We start from the raw sequence: 21091 nt of genomic DNA on the forward strand, positions 1-21091 counted from the left end.
TTTTTTCCCGAAGAAGAAACTCCGTCTCCTTCTCGGCTCAGGCTCGATCCCTCGCTCGGGGCTCAGGGCTGGAGGGTGGGGGAAGGAACTCGGCCGCCTTCCCCCCACCCCCCCTCAATTCAAGGTTGAAGTGGGGTAAAATGAGTGTCCTGTCTCTTTAAAAATAGAAATAAAAGGTGCCCCCCCCTCGGCCACTGCCTCTCTCTTCATCATCAGCTGCTGCTGCTGCTGGGGTCTCTCTGCTGGGGGGGGGAGGGGGGGGCTCGGGTAGAAGAGACGGGAGGCCGCCACTGCGCATGTCCCTTTCTGACGGGAGGCTGGTTGGTGGAAGACGGGAGGAGGGGGAGGGGAGGAAATGAGATGGTTTCCCAGAAGGCGCCGAGGCGCCCGCGACCCGGAAGACGTTGTAGCGTGGGTTAGAGGGGCGGGGCCGGGGCGAGGAGGAGGAGGAAGAGGAGGAGGAGGAGGAGGAAGTCGCTACTCTTCCACCACCCCCCGACCCCGCCTCCTTCCTAAGGGAAAGTGGAGGAACGGAAGTGGGCGTCGGTGGAGCCAAGGGAGGTCACGTGCGGGCGGAGGGTGGGGCCGAGGGGGTGGGGAATAGGCCGTGCGCGCGCGGAGCCTGCCGGGAGCGGTCGTGTAGGCTGGGCTGCAGCAGGTGAAGCCCCGAGGGCTACGCGGCGACGGCGTCCTGTGAAGTGATTCCCGCGGTCGCTCGGTCCTCGCTCTGCCCTGGTAGGTGCAGGCGTTGTTTGTTCCTTGGGATTTTTTTGTTTCGTTTTGGTTTTGGTAATCGCTAGTGTCGGGGTCTGAGGGAAGGCCAGGAGCATCCGCGGATCGAGCCCTGACGGGTTGGACGAGGCAACTGGGAATGAGAAACTGAGTGGTGGGTGGTCGGGTGGAGGGGGGTTGTGTGTGGGGGGCGGGGGGGTGGACAGGCTTGTCCTGGCCACGGAGGCCAGGACCTAAGGGGCAGCTTTTTCCCTCTGGCTGCTTTGCGAGCCTCCCCGCGGAGCGCACACCAGGGGGGTGGGGGGTGGCGACTGCACCCGGGAGGAGCTGCGGGACGCCGCGTGACGGCTCTGCCGTGAGGGAGACGCGGGGCGTTTGGAGCCTCCCGCTGAGCATCCTGGTGACCGTTTCGTCAGCCGAGAGCCGGAGATGCGCCTCGGGGAGAGAGAAGAGCTCCCGGTGCGAATTCGGACCCGCAACAAGCTTTCCGAGGCCGGCGTGCGGCGTGGTGCGGGCTGCCGGGACTATCGGTGCGTTCCGCGAGCGTCTCTGGAACCCTGGAGGGGGGTTCGGGGAAGGGAGCCGGCGGGGCAGCCTCCTCAGAGAAATTCCCGGGCGCCGCGTGCTGTTGCTGCGACCGGTGTCAGTGCTCCTCAAGGTGTGTGTGTGTGTGTGTGTGTGTATGTGACGTCCAAGTTTCTTTGGTCTCCGATTTTGAGGCTTTTGTTTCTCAAGTGCTGTCATGTGCCTGCCCCCATCTCCCAGCCCCCCAAGCTCCGCACAGGCTGAGCTACCCCCAGAGCACGCCACCAGGTGACCAGCTGTGACCATCTCCCCCGACCCCCTCCAAAAAAGAAAAAAAAGACAAAAGTCAAGAGAACAAATGCGAACTACGTGGTTTTGCTGAAATTGATGTTTTTTTTTTCTCCTCAACTCGGAATTCAGAATGTTTGAGACAGGGTTTGTGAGTTTTAAAAACGTTTTAGTAAAATTACACTTTTTTTTTTTTTGCATCTGTTCGTGCCGTGTTAAGTGAAACCAATGCCATCCCTGGATTTCCTTCTTGTCCAGGTGCTTGTAAAGATAATCACGGAGGTGAGGTTACTCTTTAGGTCGAGAGTCAAACATTTAAATTACTCTTTATTGTGTTGGTCTTACTTAATTCTGTAACAGGCCCTTTAGGGTACTCTACCAAGTCAAGTTAATACGTTTTTTGTTGGTTTGTTTTTGTTTGAGGGCCACACTAGTCCATGCTTAGGGGTTATTCCTGGCTCTGCGACACAAGGATCACTCCTGGCTGTCTCTGGGGACCATATGGGTCTGCCATATGCGAGGCAGATGCCTTTCCCGCTGTACTACTGTCTCACCGGCCCATGAAATCAGTACTTTTTTTTTCTTCCTTGTACTTCTTAAATGTTTTGCCCCGTGATCTTATTTTGTGTCATTGCCTAGAGCTTATTGTGTTCAGTAGTGCAATAACCATGTCAGGTGGGATAAAAACTAAAGTCCCTGTGCCTGGATAAAAATCTTATCCCCATTTCATTCCCTTTCTGCCATTTACTAAATTGATTTGTAATTTCAATTCAGGGAGAAAGATGCTGTACCACTGCTAGCCAATACAGTTGCCTCAAACTACTTGTAACTGTTACATACTTGAAATGTGACTAATGGCTTTAAGAAATTAAATTTTCACATGTACATAGTGCTTATTTGAATATGAAAATTGGCACTTGATTCATTTCTTGGAATACTTTCAATCATATGTGGGATAATCTCTATATAAACTTGTTATCAGCTAACTTTCTTGTGTATATGTTTGCCTTGCAAAGGATCAAACCTAGGTTCCAAGCATGCAAGGCATACACTTTACCACTGAGATACATCCTGTGCCCCAACCTACTTTTATATAAATGAAGATTGATGACAATTTAGCGTTCCAATTCTCACGTTCATTAAATGTCAAACACCAGATTTCTGAGACAATATTAAAATAGTGTATAGTATATCATCTTCATTGTCACTAACATGTTTCCTTTACAAATTTCATCTTGTTTTACTTTGGTAAAACTCATAATGAACTTTTATAAAATTTTTAATTGGGTGTGTACACCTATTGGACAGCTCTCTTCAGCACTGCTGAGTTAGTTACATATTCCTGTATGTTTACCACTTGATACTTCATTTTTCATACAGCCTTTTAGAGGGAGGGGGGAAGTGGGGAGGGGGGACACACCTGGCAGTGCTTAAGTGTTTGTATTCAGGGATCACTCCTGGCAGTGTTCTGCGGGCCACATGTTAGGCAAGCACTTTACCCCGCTGTACTCTCTCTCGGGTCTGGTTCCTTCATGCATTCTGACTATTCCTTGAGAATCTTTTCTCTTTGGCTTAAGTTCACTCAATAAGTGTTCCTTAGTACAGATCTGCTGGTGTCTAAATTTTTACTTGCTTTATGATGTTTTTGTTTCACGTTCATCCTCGACTGTTCCGCACTGTCACTGTCACTATCCCCCCATTGTTCATCGATTTTTCTCAAGTAGGCCCAGTAACATCTCCATTGTGACACTTGTTACTGTGTTTGGCATATCGAATACGTCATGGGTAGCTTGCCAGGCTTACGTATGCAGGCGAGATACTCTCGGTAGCTTGCCAGGCTCTCTGAGAGGGGTGGAGGAATCGAACCTAGGTCAGCAAACGCCTTATCCTCTGTGCTATTGCTCCAGAGTTACTAAGTTAATACTAAGCATTTTAGGTTTTTTGGTGTTTTAATTAAATGTTCCACTGTCTGGGTTTTTGTGAAATTTTCTGCTATTCTTGATATTTTTGTGTGGAACACTTTTGCTGCCCTTTACTTCTCCTTTGGATGATGATGTATATTGCTGTGACTGATGTCTCCCTACTCCCACTAGGGAAGTCACAAATCTATGTAGCACCCAGCCATTTATTTGGTTTTGATGCTTGCTGGGGGCCTTCACAAACCTTAAGTGGCCATACTCACATTTGGCTGCAGTGCACCATTAGCTCAGATCACAGACAGAAGATCAACCAGGCATAAATTGCAAAGCTGTGAGATTTGCACTTGCTGCTCACTGTCACCAATAATCAAACCCATGGCCTTAAAGTTGTCAGTCAGGTATTTTAGCCACTGAGCCATGTCCCAGCACCCTGTGTGAAATTGTTTTTACTGTTCTGGTCCCTTGTGATTCTTGAATTGTTGAGTTAGTGTAAAGAAATGGCTCATCTATGTCTATTTTTGCTATTTTTAATTGCCATCTGTTTAACATTTGTGACATTCGTAGATAACTTTTTCTCTCTGACTTTAAATTCTAGCTTCTGACTGGTGGAGGGATGGGTGTTTGATCTTGTGTGATTGTAACCCAAACATGACAGCTTATAACGATCTCATGGTGATTCAATAAAATTAATAAAAAAGGAAAAAAGAAATTATGTTAAGGCTATATAGGTGACAGTAATTTGCCGAAGTCTAGTGAAAAATAACATAGTTACATGAAACTGACATAGAATAGCAATAAAAATTATGGTCTATTCCTTATTAAAACAAAAAAATTCTAGCTTCTGACCTTTTGGCAGGGGGACTGTTTTTGCTGGTTCATGATGTGTTTTTTCCTTAAGAATTGTATGCTGGTTATTGTATTTGAAATATAGAAAATTGTGAGTCAATCCTAAGGTAGTATCTTTCTGAAATATGTATATATCCTTAAGAAAGATTTTCTAGGTGTGCTACTAATTTCAGGTCATTTAAGTTTAAGACTTGGGATGCCTTCTGGTATGCTCTAAATTTAATCAAGACTTCCAGATATGTTCTTCCTATTTTACTATCTGTTCTCCATTATTTCCTCACCCTCTTTTTCTTTCTTGAGATTTCATTATATTTCTGCTTCTAGCCAAAATTATCTGTTTATTTTGCTATGTTAGTTTATAATTTAAAAGTTCACAGTGGCTTTTCCAATATACAAGTTAATATTTTCAAGCATTTCTGTATTTTAGTGTTAAGAACTTGAAATATAAATGCTAAAATATCAACTACTTCTCTGTGACTTATTAAAGGCAACTCATACATTCTTGTCATAGACAGGCGAGATTTTCCCAGAATATTACCCATCAGTGTTGTGTTGTGTTGGCCCAAAATGATTGGACCTTTATCATGCCCTCAAGCCCCACTAAAGGCATGATTTTTAACACAACTTTTGCACCCCTGTTTTTCTCTTTCCTGAGACAAATACTTTTTAAACTTTAGTGGCAGGTTTTAGGTATTTCTAGATAATATATAATAACTTTTTACAGCCCTTTCTCATCTCTCCAATGTCAGTTTATGCAGTCTTTTGGTGTGGTGCTTCCAAACTCTTCTCTTGTACCAAGTATTTTAAAATATGGTAATACCATGTGACATAGGAATGTACACTGAGTGTCTTCTTTACATCTGGCAACTTATATTCCTCGACTCTCAAATTTTCTTTACACACACATATATGTACATAAATGTTTATATATATATATAAAGTTTACTTATTTTGGGTGGAGAGTTGTCTGTAACTTTAATTAGATATTATACTCCTGGAAATTTTCTCCCTTAAAACAATTTTTTTTCTTGTCCTTTATCGCACACTTTCTGTGCGAAAGTTGCTTGATTAAACTTTTGTGGCTTCATTTCTCTTACGCTTTTTATTATGAGTTTTATAATCTGTACATTTTTATGGCGTCCTGGTATTTTTCCTCCTGTGTTAATTAAAGTTTCAATTAAAGTTGATTTTTCCCCGATTACTCTGTTTTTCCCCTATTACTCCCTTTTTTTTCCCTCAAATCAGAGACTTTACACAGCTACCTGATTATTCTTCATTGTGTGTCAAAATGTTAGGAGCATTAGAAAGTTATTTTAGGTCTCTGAACTTGACAGGTTTGCTTTTGATGTCTTTCATTGGAAAATTTTGACTGGGGTATTTTTGTTTTGTTTCAATTACAACATTAATTTCTCTTGGTATTTGGAAGAATTTTCTTAGCTATTTAGAGTTTGAATGAGGAGTATTTTCAAACTTTCTGTCTCTGAAGTCATTGGTTCTCAGCTATGGCAGTGTAACACCATCTTTTTCTAGTACATTAGGTAATGTCTACAGATAGATGTTCCCAAACTTATTTGGCCTATTGTCCCCTTTTCAGGAAGGATAAAAGCACTGCCACCCCAGAAATCTACCTTCTTTAAACAAACAGAATGAATCCCCACAGTTGTACTGGAGACCACTGCCACTCCCAACCACCCATCTTCCATTGCCATCAGAGGGGGTATGTGCATATACAGTATTGCCCACTTTGAGGAACACTATCTACAGACATACTATATCAAAAGTAGATTCTACTGAAAAACTAGTGGATAAAAACTGTAGGTGCTGTTGAACATCCTACAATAGACAGGATCAGTAACTGAATTTTTACCGAACAAGGAGACTTTACACAGTCTGTTTTACTGTTCCTGTCCTGAGAAACCCTCCTCCAAGTTAGAAACCTGACTGCTCAGAGAGTTTAAGAATCTCAGCATTCAGTTGTTTGATCTGCGATACCTTTGTCAAGTTCTGTGCCTTGTGTCCCCTTCTAGATTACTTTCAACATATTATGTCCTGGTGGGTTGGGGTAGAATAAACTCCGCCAATTAGCTTTAATGCTGCAGGTTTTCTGGAGATACTTTGTCAGTGAATTCTAGCCCTAGCAAAACACTGGTTGTTACTATTAAGTGACTGATATTCTTGTTGATCCTATTTGGACAAGAATGGCTGATGAAACTGGAATGATGTGCCCATTTTAAAAAATATGTACTTAAATAGGAAAATAAGAGGATATGGAGATTATGTGCTAGGGAATGGATAAAATGTGGAATCAGCAATTTCCCAATATTTTATTTTTCTTCCGTTTCCAATTCTGCAAGCATCTTCTGGGGTTACCAGTTTTTACTATTTTTATCTAATTCTTCTAATTTCCCTCTTCACCCACAGTAAAAATGGCAGTCTTTTTTGTTTTCCTTGATTAGTATAAAAGTTGGCCTATGATGTATTTGATATGCCAAACACAGTAACAACAAAGTCTCCAATGGAGATGTTACTGGGCCCGCTCGAGCAAATCGATGAACAACGGGAGGACAGTGATTCTGATTCTGAGTATAAAAGTTGGTACAGGTACAGTCTTAGTTAGAGTTCTAAGAGTGTGAGCTAGACAGATAGTAGAGTAGGCACTTTTAGTGCCATTATACTTGAAGTGGGCTTTTTAATAAATAAGTAGATCTGGTCTTGATTTCTCCCTCATTCAGACAGTCTTTTTCGGTTGTCTTTAGATTGTTAATAACTACTGATATAGTTGAGTTACTGTCTATTGCATTAATCTGCTATTTTCTCTTCTGCCCTTTCTTTTTTTCTTTTTCTTTTTTTTTTCTCTTTGTCCTCCATTCACTCTTTCTCCCTTCTCTGAACATTTTATGTCATTTGGTCTTGCAGAATTTGGTGTATGAATAATATTGCTAAGTAATGTTTTAGTCAATAATGAACTGCATGTCCCACTGTGGTCTCTGTTACACAGCTCAGGAGTGTAGTAGGCTCTGACACTTTGGTAATTACATGCTATAACATTAGAACTACACAATTGCCTCATGGTGTGTTATTCAAAACATAGCCCATCCTTGTTAAATGACATATGACTATATAAATGTATGCAATATAAATCTACTTTAACATTAGTCGCACTATATCATTTTTTCAAGAGACAGGGGAGGAAGAAGAAGATGTAGAGGGAAGTGGGAGGACTGAGAAAGAAACTTTGATCAGAAAGGACAGAGGAACAGGAGTATTTTCCTTTGGTATTTCCCCCAGATTCATTAGACTTTGAGTCTTTGCCTCAAGAGCATGTCTTTCATACCTAGCAATACTCAAGGGTCACTCCTGGTTCTGCACTCAGGAATTAACTCCTGGCAGTGCTTAGAGGAACCATATGGAAACCGGGGATTGAACCCAGGTCAGGTTCAATCAAGGTAAACACCCTACCTTGTATCATATTGTTTTCAGTGTTTTTTGGTTTTCTGGCTTTGTTTTAAAAGCTTTTGAAAGAGAGATTGTTGTAAATATATTTCAATTCCAGGTGCTTTGTTCTTTTTTTTTTTTAATTTTATTTTTTTTATTTTATAAAATAGTTCACAATATCTGATTACATTTAATATTCAAATACCAATCCCTCCACCATTACACCTTCCCACCACTATATTTCAGATGCTTCTATCCCGAACCCCAACTCTTACCCCAAAGCTGAATCAAAATAATATATTTTATATTGTTTGTTATGAAAACCCACTGAAAATGCTCCAAAAATCTTTCCTTAGAGGAAAGAGTTTGAAGATTGTTGTATTTCACTGAGAGGCCATTAGCCCTTCTATAAGAGACCACTAACATGTTATTAAAGGTTGAGCCTTGTGTGCTTATATGTGTGTGTGTGTCTATGTGTATATATATAATATATATATGGTACTTTCTTCGTGTATCATGCCATCTATCTAGAAGAACTGACTGCTGTTGAACTGACAGAAAAAAATTGCTCAGCTTTTCAGTATTTCCCCTCGCCAGATCAGCCAGATCTACAAGCAGGGGCCAACAGGGATCCACCTGGTCATTAGTAATGAGGTATATTCTCAGTGCAACCGAGTCACTGGCTGAGGTTTTGTAGGGTGTGACTAGGCGCAGCTCCATGGGGGTGACTGCTCTGCCATTTTTTTTTCCCTAAAACACCCTTCCCACTGTACTATTGTTCTGGCCCTTACGTGCTCTGCTCCCTACACCACAGATTTTTGCTTGTTTGCCTCTAAAACCACATGGCAACGCCTGGCAAGCTACCCGTGATGTATTCATCATGCCAAACGCAGTAACAACAAGTCTCACGATGGAGACATTACTGCACCCACTCAAGCAAATCGATGAACAACGGGAGGACAGTACTACAGTGCATATATATTATATATATGTATGTAAAAAAAAATTTCTAAGATTTGTTGACTCCTACTTTGAACTCCATCAAATGCAGTGCGGTACTCTTGGAGTATGGGTAGGATATGTGGTATAAAGTGTCATGCGGCCACAAATGCAGCTATGTGGTCCAAAAATAGGTTCACTCATGGGTGAGGCTCGGCCCATGTGTGAGGAGAGTGGCCATGAGCATGGCGGAGGTTGAGTACTGGAGGTTTTCAGCTTCAGGGACTGGATCCCTCGGGGTGGAGAGGTGTCTCACCTGAGGGCACCCAGAATGAAACAGCCTTGACTTCTTTCTACTCAATTTAAAGCAAGAAAATATTTTCGTCTAATTTTCCCAGATAAACTAGTGGGATTTCTCAGGGAAAAAACTTTGAAAAGCTTGGATTGCTTCTGTAAGACGGATCTCTTGGAGGCGGGGGAAGGGGGGAAATTGTTGGTTTTGGTTTTGGTTTTTCAGGCCCCCTCCCCTGGCTTTGCTCTGGGCTTAGTCCTGGATCTGCACAGATACCACTCTTTGTGGGCATGGGGAATCCTATTTGTTGCTGGGGATCGAACCCAGATCTGCCACACGCAGGGAAAATGCTGTGCTTTTAAGGGTCCCCTCTTGGAATTTTTAACCCCTCATCTGCACTGAACCTTTGTCAGTTTGTCAGGTATTTTTAATTTTTTTAATTTGTGGAGATGGACCCAGTGCTGTTTCTGTTTCAGAAAGCTGTGATTGTCTATGGCTGGTTTCCTCCAATTCAGGAGAAAACCATTTGCCTTAAAACATCATTCTTTCGTGGATATGAGGAAATTTACTCTTTTTTTCATTCAGATTATCTTCTTTTTATGAGGACAACTCTTTAACCTCTAAATGTCTTACCTGAGGGATGAGAAAGATGATAATTTTTCACGAAAAGAGCACGTGTTACTTGAGAAAAGGAGCTTGGGGGAGAGGGGAACTCCCAATGCTCAGAGAGTCCTAGTCCACTGCTGGCAAATTCTCCATCAGGTGCAGTTCAGTGTTCAGACCTGGAGATACAATGCTACTGAAGCCCGGCAGTGTTAGGGCCACAACTGGTAATACCCAGCTCTACGTGGGGGATATGTGGTTTCAGCTGGTGTCAAGTGCCTGTAACCCATGTGCTACTTACTTCACTCCTGCATGCTAATTTTTATTTAAAACTTAAGATCAGTCAAAACTCTAGTCACTGTCACTAATCTCCTGTTGTTCATCTATTTGCTGGAGCAGGCCCAGTAACACTGTGAGACTTGTTGTTACTGTGTTTGGCATATCGAATACGTCACGGGTAGCTTGCCAGGCTTTGCCGTGCGGGCGAGATACTCTTTGTAGCTTGCAGGGCTCTCCGAGAGGGGCAGAGGAATCGACTAAACTCTAGTAAATTGTATTTTTTTCAGAAAATACTTTATTTTTCCTTTTTATAAGTAGTACCTTATTAAATATCCTCGGAGCTAAGTATTTGTGAATTCCTGTGATAATTTCGTTATTTTTAAAATATTGAGAGAAGAGAGGGAGGAGATTTTGGTCCATACCTGAGTTTACTCTGGGGACCATGTGGTGCCTGTGACGAAACTGAAGTTAGCCATAGGCACAGGCAAGTGCCCTAAATCCTGTACTTTTCTCTGGCCCTTGTGATTATTTCTTTTTGTTTGTTTGTTTTTCTCTTTTATTGATCTAAGTTTTTATAATTCCATTTGCCTTTGCTTTATAACAAACAATATGAAATAAATTTGTACCAGGGCAGATTGCAGTGGTAGCTAGGAAACTGGGGACATTGGTGGAGGAAAGGTCACACTGGTGGTGGGATTATTGTTGCAGAATTTAATGCCTGAAACAACTGAACAACTTGGTATATCACAGTATTATACTTTAAAAAAATACGAGGAATATCTAGAACCTGTTATATAGCTCCTTCAAAAAAAATGAATTTGCCTAAACAATTCTGAAGATGGATATATATATATTTGGGATAGGAAATTTTTGTCCACAACACAATGTAGAGATAAAAATGAGGTTCTTTGGCTCATAAGTTTGAGAAATCCTGAAACAAAGAAAGCTAAACATGTTTTCTGATATAGTTTTCTGATATAGAGTATCTAGGTGTCTTTGATATGCTAAAAATGCCCATCTCTAAGAAAAAAATATATTGCTGCTGAACATTTTTATTGACATAATAATGTCAATTTATATGGAGTCTTATGGGTGTTTTTTTGTTTTGGGCTCATAGTTATTTATATTTGGATGAGATTGATTGCCTTCTACCTTAACCCATCAAAAGTGGTGTGCATCAGTGGAGTATAGTATGAAATTCCATGCAACCGCAAATGCGGCCACGTGCTCCACGGATTCTAAAATTTTAAACAGGGTGATACAACTAGAGATGGCTTTGGATTCTGGAAGCATCTTTGCAGCTTGTGGCTCTCTTCTGAGATTTATTTATGAGTCTGATTATTTCTTTTTGTTTTGTTATAATTCATTGATGCCTGGATCTCACCCAGGTTTCCAACATGACTTTTACTGCTGAGTCACATCCCTGGTTCATTTCTTTTGAGTAAATATGAAATATAAATTACAGTACAAAATTTCTGAGCTGCTAGTAATATGTTATTTTGCTATTGCTGTATGCTAGTTCCTTTAACTACAGTCTTCTCAATCCTAAAATCATGGGTGTTTAAAAAGTAGTATCTTATTTAAACTCTTTTTTGTTTAGTTTTAATAAGAACCACTGCATTTTAATGATGAGATTAATTTTGTTATTCCTAAATTACTTCTATTAATAACAGAATATTGCTTAATTTGCCACTTATCAGTGATAGTTGATAAAGCAGTAGAATATGAAGGTGGGTAGTATTTCATTGTGCATATATGCCAGTTTCTTTATCCACTCTTCCATTCTTGAACACTTTGGATTATTTCTAGATTTTAGCCATTATGAATAGTGCTGTTTATGTTTTTCCTAAGTATTTTTTGGATTCTTAAGGTAAATGTCAAGAAATGGAATTGCTGGATTAGATAATAGATTAATTCCTGTCACTGTCACTGTCACGGTCCTCCCGTTGTTCATTTTTTGAATATTGCTCATGCTGTTTCCCAAGAAGGTTGAACCAGTCAGTATTCCTACCAGAAGTGGAGGAGTTCCTGCCCCTCCCCCCACACCTACCAATGCTGGTTGTTTTATTCTCTCTGATGTGTGCCAGTGTCACTGGTGAAATATCTCATTGTTGTTTTGATTTGCGTTTCCTTGATAATTAATACAGAGCATTTTTCCACATACCTTTGGCTATCTGTATGTCTTCTTTGAAGTTTCTGTTCATCTCTTCCATTTTTTGATAGGGTGAGGGGGTTTTTTCTTGTAAATTTCTATCAGTGCTTTATATATCTTGGATATCAACTCTTCATTATAAGTGATGTGCAAATATATTTTCCCAATCTGTGGGGTGTCTTTATTCTGCTTATCAATTCTTCTGTGGTGCAGAAACTTCTTAAGTTTCCTGTAGTCCCAGTTTTTTTTTCTTTCCTTCTATTTGCTTGGCCAATGGCATTGAAAAATTGAAGCGTACCTCTAGGTTCAATTTTATGAAGGGTTCTACCCAAGTCTTTCTCAATATGATTTATGAATTTAGGTCTGATATCAAGGTTTTTGATTCATTTTGCTGTGACTTTTATTTATGGTGTTAGAAAGGGGTGCGGTCATTTAACAGACTAGTTTTTCCAAGCACCATTTGTTATAGAGGCTTTATTCTTAATTATCTCTTCACTTACTCCATACAACTCATTTACAAAGTATTCCTGAGGACTTATCTGAGTTGTTCACTGAACCCAGTTTACATTAGACAAAATATAGCATTGTACTCCCATTGTTCATTGATTTGCTTGAGCAGGCATCAGTAACGTCTCCATTGTGAGACTTGTTACTGTTTTTGGCATATCAAATACTCCACCAGGTAGCTTGCCAGGCTCTGCCATGCACGTGGGATACTCTTGGTAGGTTGTTGGGCTCTCCCGAGAGGGAAGACAAAAATCAGTAAATAAAAAATATTGCTACTTTCTGTAGTGATTCAATAAAAAGGTAGATTATTTCATGGTGCTTTGAAACATTGTAATAAAAGTTTAAGAAAATCATGTAAACAGTGTGTTATGTATATAAATTTGTGTGTGTATAAATATGGAAAGTTGTTTTAAGTGATAAATATTATGACGCAAAATATGTAATAGGGGTTCACTTTTTTGAAAGTGCATGTGTGTACTTAGAACATTAAGATTTTCTGAATGTAAACAAAAATATAGGAATTTCTGTATTTAGAGAGTAACCTGAGAGATAATGTTATTAAAAAAAAATTATAGCCTAAAAGTAAGTAAAGAAGATTTTTGGATAGTGATATAACTCCAATGTTAGAATACATACCTTGCATACAAGACCCTGGTTTTGATTCCTGTCATTACATTCCCTCCCTACCACATTGCTAGATATTGGCATTGATAACCTCCAGTTAGATTTGTCATGTCCCTTTTGTCATGTCCCTTAGCCCCAGCTTCATGCCAAGTGTGTTCCTCCAAACAGTAACAATTAGAAAAAGGCCTTTTTTTATACTTTATGTTTCAATTTTATACAGTATTGATTACCTTTCTACTGTGAAAATAATGGGAAATTAACTTTCCATGCATAATTATTTTCCTTATATAATTTTACATTATCAAGATTTATGTGTTTACAATTGGCCTGCAACTATAATTTCATGGTTGTTTAGTTTTAATTATTTTGGGGGAATCCAAAGCTCACCATCACATGTGTGTGCTGAAACATGCTTTAATTGTTCACAATTTCATGGTATAGTGCCCCATACCTGGACATCACTCTACTTATTGAATACTAGTTTGATAAGGGTACACCTACTACTTTATATGTGAATTAAAGTTTTACTCAAGTTTTTAAACTCATAAATCTATAAATATTATTCTGTTGTATTTCAGCATTTTTGTTTTGTATTGTTTTGTTTACGTTTGGGGGCCACATCTAGCAGTGCTCAGGGGTTACTCCTGGCTCTACCCTCAGAAATTACTGCTGGAAGTGCTCATGGAACCATATTGGATGCCAGTAATCAAACTCAGGTTCTCCATGTGTAAGGCAAGTACCCTGCCTACAGCACAATTTCTACAACTACAATTTATCTGTGTTTTCCTTATGTTGCCTGTGCCTTTTGGTGTCATCATATACTTTAGATAACAGTAGAAGAAAGTTTTTTGCATGTGGTATCTTATCTTGTCCTTTTTCTTCCACCTACTCATGCCCAATTACAGTGAGGATAAGTTAAATTGTTATTAGACAGCTTCATTGTTATGCAGTTGTTAGAGTATAATAACCCAAGTCTACATGGCATTGCCTTTTGATATTACCATCATCTCTGCAGATCATTAATTAGGATGTTGTGAAGCAACCCATTACTGTGTATGGGTCTAGAGTGAGTTGTTTTGTAGTTAGAAGAAAATGACATCTACTTTTTTTTAATTCATGTAGAATTTCAATACTTCCATTTACTACTTACTAGGAAGTAGCTGTCATTTTGCTGTTTTTCATGTGTCTTAAAGCTTTTTGTCCCTCACTTCTGCATTGCTCTTTTGCATTAGGGGTTTTGTATTTGTGGTTGAGTTTTGGGGTATCGGGAGTTATTTAAATTCCTTTTTTATTTCCTTTTGTATAGGTAATTTTTTTGTTGACAAGATTACTTTTAACATAAAATTAAAACACTCTAATTCAAATTTATCACTGTCTAGCACAGCAGTAGGGCGTTTGCCTTGCACACAGCCAATATGGCCGACCAGAGTTCGATTCCTCCGCCCCTCTCAGAGAGCCTGGCAAGCTACCCGTGATGTATTCCATATGCCAAACACAGTAACAACAAGTCTCATGATGGAGACGTTACTGGGCCCGCTCAAGCAAATCGATGAACAACGGGAGGACCGTGACCGTGACTTCAGTAATGTTTAAAAATCTTTTTTTTTCCCCTTCCTTTCACCTTTCGGTTCTTGGTTTCTTTTTAAATTATTTGCCCCAAAATGGGAACTGACTTGGTGCTCATTTCTCAAATTATGCAGAACAAAATAATGGAATTATAAAGTAGCTTTCAGAATTGACTCACAAACTTATTAATGAGATCTCTATCTTCATCTGAAGTTGACATCAATGTCCTTTCATTTTACCTTGCAGGATTTTCCTTTGGCATTTTGGTAGGTCAACTCCTAACAAACTCCTTCAGCATTTGTTTATCTGGGAATTTTAAAATTCTTTATCATTCTTTTTTTTTTTTTAAATTGAATCATCGTGAGAACAATTACAAAGCTTTCAGGTTTCACGTTTAAGTCTCGGTCATACAATGATCAAACACCCATCCCTTCTCCAGTGTACATTTTCCACCACCAAGAACCCCAGTATGTTCCTCATCCCATACCTCCCCCTGCCTGTGAGGTAGATGATTTCCACTTAACTCTCTCTACTTTGATTACATTCATTATTTCGACAAAAGATGCACCATTATTATTTGGAATTTCCCCCCAACAATCAGACCTGCTAAAAAGGCATCGTTAGATAATTTGTTTTCTGTTGCAGATTATGAAGAGCATATGATGTCGTGCATCTGGTAGCGGCCTCGCAGTTTTGGATTTCTGATTTTACTAATTAATTCCGGGGGGATTACTGCCAAAATCCACTGGGTTCCCAGATTGGTTTGTGTGCCTCTGGGATCATGGTCATTCCAGAGCCAGAGAGCTGGTTGTGGGGGGGCAACTCCTCTGTCATTCTTAAAGGACAAATTTGTTGGGTGACAGTTCTTGGTTGACATTTTTCAGTAGTGTTTTGAAAATCTTGGCGTACTTCTTGCAAATGTTTTAATCGGAACTCACACTGGAACCACAGTCTGCAGTGGTGCTGAGCAGCTCTGTGATGCTGAAGTCTTAAACTTTATCGGGCCCTGCATATGTGAAGTGCTCCTTTTCCTGCTTCTTTCATGGTTCCTTTGGTCTTTAAAAAAATAATAATAGCCTCTGTTTAGGTCTTTTTAAATTCATCCTAGTTCTCTGAAGCAGGTTCCTTTTTATTTTGGTTTGGTTTGAGGGTCACACCCAGCAGTGCTCAGAACTTGCTCTGCTCTTAAGGATCACTCCTGGCAGGCCCCAGGAACCATATGGGGTGCTGGGGGTCAAACCCAGGTCAAATGTTTGCAAGGCAAGCTCCCTGCCAACACACTCCCACTGCTCTGTCTCTCCAATCTTGAAGCAGATCTTTTTTGAGTTTTTCTCCTAGTTCTTTTGAGGTTCTTAGATGCTTATATTTATAAATTACATCAAATGTGGGCAATTTTTGGCTTCAAATACTCCCTTGCCCATATATCTTTACCCTTCTGAAATTCTCCAAATCCTTTAATTGATCTGTTTGATGATATCTCACCAGTTCCCTGGGCTTGCTTACTATCATTTTACTTTCTCTTTCCTAGAGTTATTTTCTTTTGCTATCCTGTGATTGATTCTTTTGCCTTCTCTAATCTGCTTTCTAATCAGCTTTCTAATCTGCCCAGTAAAGGGCAGTTACCTCAGTTACTATCCTTTTCGGCTCCAGAATTTATTTTTTATTTCCTTTTGGTTTTCTATCTCATTGATTTTTCTCTGTCCACAAATGCTTTAGTTCAATGAGTATTTTTTTAAACAGCCATTTTAAGGTCTAATTAATCTGCCTCTGGGTCCTTTTATTTATCTTTTGGGTTTTTGTTTGGTTGGTTGGCTGGTTTGGCCCCACACCCAGTGGTACTGAGGCCTTACTCCTGATGTTGGTCAGGAATCACGTTTGGTGATGCTCAGAGGTCCAGACCATCTGTGATGCTAAGGATCTAACCAGATTGCTATGTATGAAGCAAGCACCTTGCTGTACTTTCTCTCTGTAGCCTTCATTATATCCTTCCTTTTTAAAAAAATTCCGTTTATATTTGAGGATAGGTGAGTTTGAACCATACCTGGAATTGTTCCAGAGACTATTCCTGGCTTTGTTTGGAGGACCACTTGTGGTGAAAAGGATTAGAATCAGCATTAATTGCATGCATTACCTTCTGTGATATCTTGCCTTCTGTACTTTCTATGTGTAGAAGGTGTGTGTGTGTGTGTGTGTGTGTGTGTGTGTGTGTGTGTATGTATACACATAGATACAGACACAGAGAGACAGAGATTAATGAACCGTTTGTCTTTATTTTAAAACTGAATATTGATTCTAACGCCTTAGTAGCTCGAAAAGTCAATTTCCTCATTCTACAAGGTTAGTTAGGTTTTTTCCTTTTGTTTAGAGGCCACATGCAGGTGTGCTCAGGGCTTGCTCATGGCTCTGCACTCTGGGATCACTCTTAGAGGGGCTCAGGGGAACATATGGTGCCAGGAATCAAATCTGGATTGGCTGCTGCAAGAGAAATATCCTGCATCCTATATTATCTTTCCAACCCAAGATTGGATGGGTTTGTTTGTTCATTTGTTTTTTGTTTCTGCTGATCACTAGTCTGAGATTTCCCCCTTTCTGAGTTTTGAGTCACACCCGGGTGTGCTCAGGTCTTACTCAGGCTTTGCACTAAGAAATTACTCCTGGCATTGCCTGGGGGACCATATGGGATGGGGATTATAGGGTTGAACCCAGGTCAATTGGCCATGTAAAGGCAAGTGCCTTACCTGCTGTATTATCCCTTCACCCCAAGCCTGAGATTTAAACTTAGGGTTTCTCTGGACCTTTTGAGCATGTACCTCTCCTTGAGCAGTTAAATAATTTTCAAGTTTCTTTCTTACATTCACATTTATACATGTTGTTAGTATCTTGCTCTGAAAGGAGTGGTTTAAAGGGAGAGGAAGAGGGTGCTGTCTTTTTAAAATCCCTAGAAGTTATTTTAGCAGGAAGAAGAGGTGCATGCAACAATGAGGGAGGTAAAAAGCAGCAAGCAGTCAGGAGCACCAAACCTCCAGATTTGGGTGACAGGGTCCTCTTGCCACTCCAAGAACACAGGCATAGCTGCCTTACTTTGGCTTTGTGATGTGAGATGGGTAACTGCTACTGTTCTCAGCTGAAATTGAAGAAAATGATTGGCAAAATGAGTGGCAATTTGCCTTTTAAGTCTAACCGTGGAAATTACGAACTCTAATATGCCCCAGAATTTTGAAATTGTTTTATCAGACAGATTCTGCTATTGCATTCTTTCTAGCAGTGGAGAAAGATTCTTAGTACTTTCTACTCTGCCATCTCTTTAGAATCCACCAAGATCATTTTTAGTTGCCTATATTTCAGTTTTTGATTAGACATTACAAGCAAGGAAAATCTGATTCAGTTTGACACAGTGAGCTTTATTCACATAACTCCTTTTCCTAAGATTCTATGAAAACATATATTGCTTTCTAATGAAAATAAAGATTTACATTAAGAATACAGCCATCAAAAATGCACAAATTATACAGATACACATTGGGAAATTATTCTGTCAGCCTTGAATATCTGGTTTGATTGTTTTGATATTAACTTTTTCCCAGAATGCATTCAGCTGATATATTTTATTCCTTTAAATATAAATAGTATTTTATTTATGTAAAATTTAAAAACCATAGGAAAGGGCCAGAGAGATAGTACATCGGGTAAGAAACTTGTCCTGCACAGACCCAGATTCATACCATACACTGCATTATCTTCCCTTGTGCCTGGCCATGAGTGATCGCTGAGCAAATGCAGGTGTGTTACCCCCATCCCCCCCCACCCCCCGCAAAGGAAAAGAAGTAAAAAAAAAAAAAGACTACATGACTCGAGGTTGCGTACAATTTTTGGACATATATGCTGAAAGATACCATTTTACTAATTTTTTTTCCTTAAGTGTTTTAAGAATTGGGGATATCATTCAGTGTAAAGTACATGTGTGATAACCTGAGTTTTATCCCTGACACTGGAAAAAATATTTTTTTTATCAAGAGTTTACCTGGGTTTGTTTTCTCTTGATTGTTAATCTGAAAGACAATAATTAGAACCATCCTAAGGTGAAATTAAACTGACTTTGTCAGTTGAGTAGAGGAGACTTTTATGGCACCATGGATTGGTAGACATCTGGCTGGATATTGAGCTATATGTATTAATGAGTTGGTAACATAACATTTTTTTTTCCTGGTTACTTAGAAGTTAAGAGGTTTTCCCTGAACAGTCTTTTTGTTGTTGGCCTAGCAGTTAATAAATGTATTGCAAAGACAAAGTATAGTTGAATGTTCTGAGTGGGAATTTGGAGACAAGTAAGGAACAATGAAAAAAAGAAAAAAAATTAACTCCATGTAATCTCAGGTGCAGAGAAGAACATGCTTCATAATTCTCAAGAATTTATTTGTATGTATTCCTGGAAATGCATAGAAATGAGTAGTGTTACATGGAAACCATCACAGTTGATAAGTAGAAACTATGAATAAATACATGATTAAGTACTGGGCCGAGGTTGAGGCGAGAGTGGGGTGGTAGGTTGGCTTGAGCTACATCTGGCAATGCTGGGCTTTATTCCTGGGATTGTTCAGGGGATAGAATACAATCCTCCATAATGTAAAGCATGAGGCTCAAGCTCTTTGGGCTCTTTCTTGAGCCCCTGGCTAACATGCATTTAAAATACAACATTCCAAGTATAGTCATAGTTTTAATCAGTTAATGCTTTTCAGTGTTTTTCTTTTTGACATCTCTTCATATAGATGAAAATTATATTAAAACTTAGTCTTAAGATTCTTAATGTAGAAAATGTAGGTAGACTATTTTGAGTAGGCAGCTTCAGGTAACAGTATAATTACTATCATTTTTTTTTTACCCTTTGTCAATGAAGGAATGAGTTTTAAATGGTCAGTAACTCTGATTTATAGTATTGGGATGGGATAATGAGAATCTTCTGCATTTATAGGCTTCTAATTTCATGAATGTGTTAAACTGCATAGAGTGACATAATCCAGTAGGAAAGTCAGACCTACATGGCTGCTCATTTAAGCCAGTTAGTGTAGAGGAGTGATTCCTAGGCCTCATGAAATAGCAGTCAATTAAGAAACAGTTTGGAGATTCCCAAAGGATTGTCTTTAGAGGAGATGATGATATTTGGGAAACGCAATTGACTAATGTAGTCAGTTCTTTGTTATTTCTAATGTAGCTTATGTATCCCTAAGTTTGCTGATATTGCTTTGTTTTATACAAATGAAAAGTATACTATTTTAGAAATGTGTGGTCCTGTTTTGGGAAAAATACATTCATTGGATATAACTTGAGTACTGCTTGGGAGCTCCGGAACAATATAACTTGATACATACATGTGAGGAATTATAAATAAATATAAGAAACTTCTAAATAAGGTGGCAACTGTCCTCCATTTTTTGATTACTGTACTTCATGTTCCTAACTTGATTAGGTTCAAATTGTAACTATACAATTTGGTATATATAATCAGCTTTGATCAAAATCTGTTTGATTTTGTTTAAGTAATATCATCATTCATTATCTTATAATTTTAAAGGGAAGTTATAGTAGTAATTACCCTTTAAGGTTATTAGGAGTGAATAAATGTAAAGTACCTGTAACAGTTCTCGGTACATAAGTAAATACTGTTTAAGATGTTATTATCTGACTATCTGACTAATAAAATATATATATATATGGAATCACTACGAAGAAATTTAGATTTTTTTTTTTAAGTTTGTGGTGCTGGTGATGAAACTCAAGAGTGTCTCACCACATGGCAGATATCCACTCTACTACTAAGCCATATCCCTGGCCACCATAGGTTGTAATTTTTCATTAGTATGCATCATTGCTTGCTTTGATGGCTGGGGATCAGTATGCTAGAATACTTGCAATTTTTAAGACCATGCACTTGGAAATATTGACAATTAAATTTTTTTAGTGTAATATGGTTATGAATAAAGAGAGGCAGTTAGGTATACAGTCAGTCTATAGTGACTATATGTATGATTGTCTGTAGTGGAGATATATATATTATATATATGTATGTGTGTATATATATCTATATATATACACGCATGTATATATATGAGAAGTTAACCAGAAAGTGAAGGGTCTTTTGTAAATGGGAAGTAAACATTCTGTATAAAAGAAGCACATAGATTGTTTTTCCTTGTTTTGTTTCATTATTTTTGCACATAGATTGTTTTTGTTTTTTTTGTTCCGGAGCTCCCAAGCAGTACTCAAGATGCTCTGGGGTTCCTTCCTGCAGTTCTCTCAGCCAACCTGGATGGTGTTTGATGCAAGGGCCCTAGGATGCTAGGGATTACCCTAAGCACCCTGCCATTGCTGGACATTGTGGTATCCAGG

The 21091-nt window shown here is 39.3% G+C and overlaps 1 protein-coding gene across 3 annotated transcripts in view; it reads left to right on the forward strand.

Annotated features, from left to right (window-relative positions):
* ORC4 (origin recognition complex subunit 4) overlaps positions 1–21091 on the forward strand; it is a 52958-nt gene that overhangs the window by 388 nt on the left and 31479 nt on the right. Inside the window, exon 1 of one of the 3 annotated variants that reach the window (XM_056117705.1) lies at positions 632–735. The exons of 1 other annotated variant lie outside the window; for it this stretch is intronic. The gene's annotated coding sequence lies outside the window, so the exon portion shown is untranslated. Of the gene's footprint in view, positions 1–631; positions 736–1239; positions 1263–21091 lie in introns of those variants that run through there. One more of the 3 variants, XM_056117706.1, reaches the window with a different exon arrangement.

Source organism: Sorex fumeus, unplaced genomic scaffold, assembly GCF_029834395.1.
Source record: "Sorex fumeus unplaced genomic scaffold, SorFum_2.1 ptg000035l, whole genome shotgun sequence".
NCBI classification, from domain to species: domain Eukaryota; kingdom Metazoa; phylum Chordata; class Mammalia; order Eulipotyphla; family Soricidae; genus Sorex; species Sorex fumeus.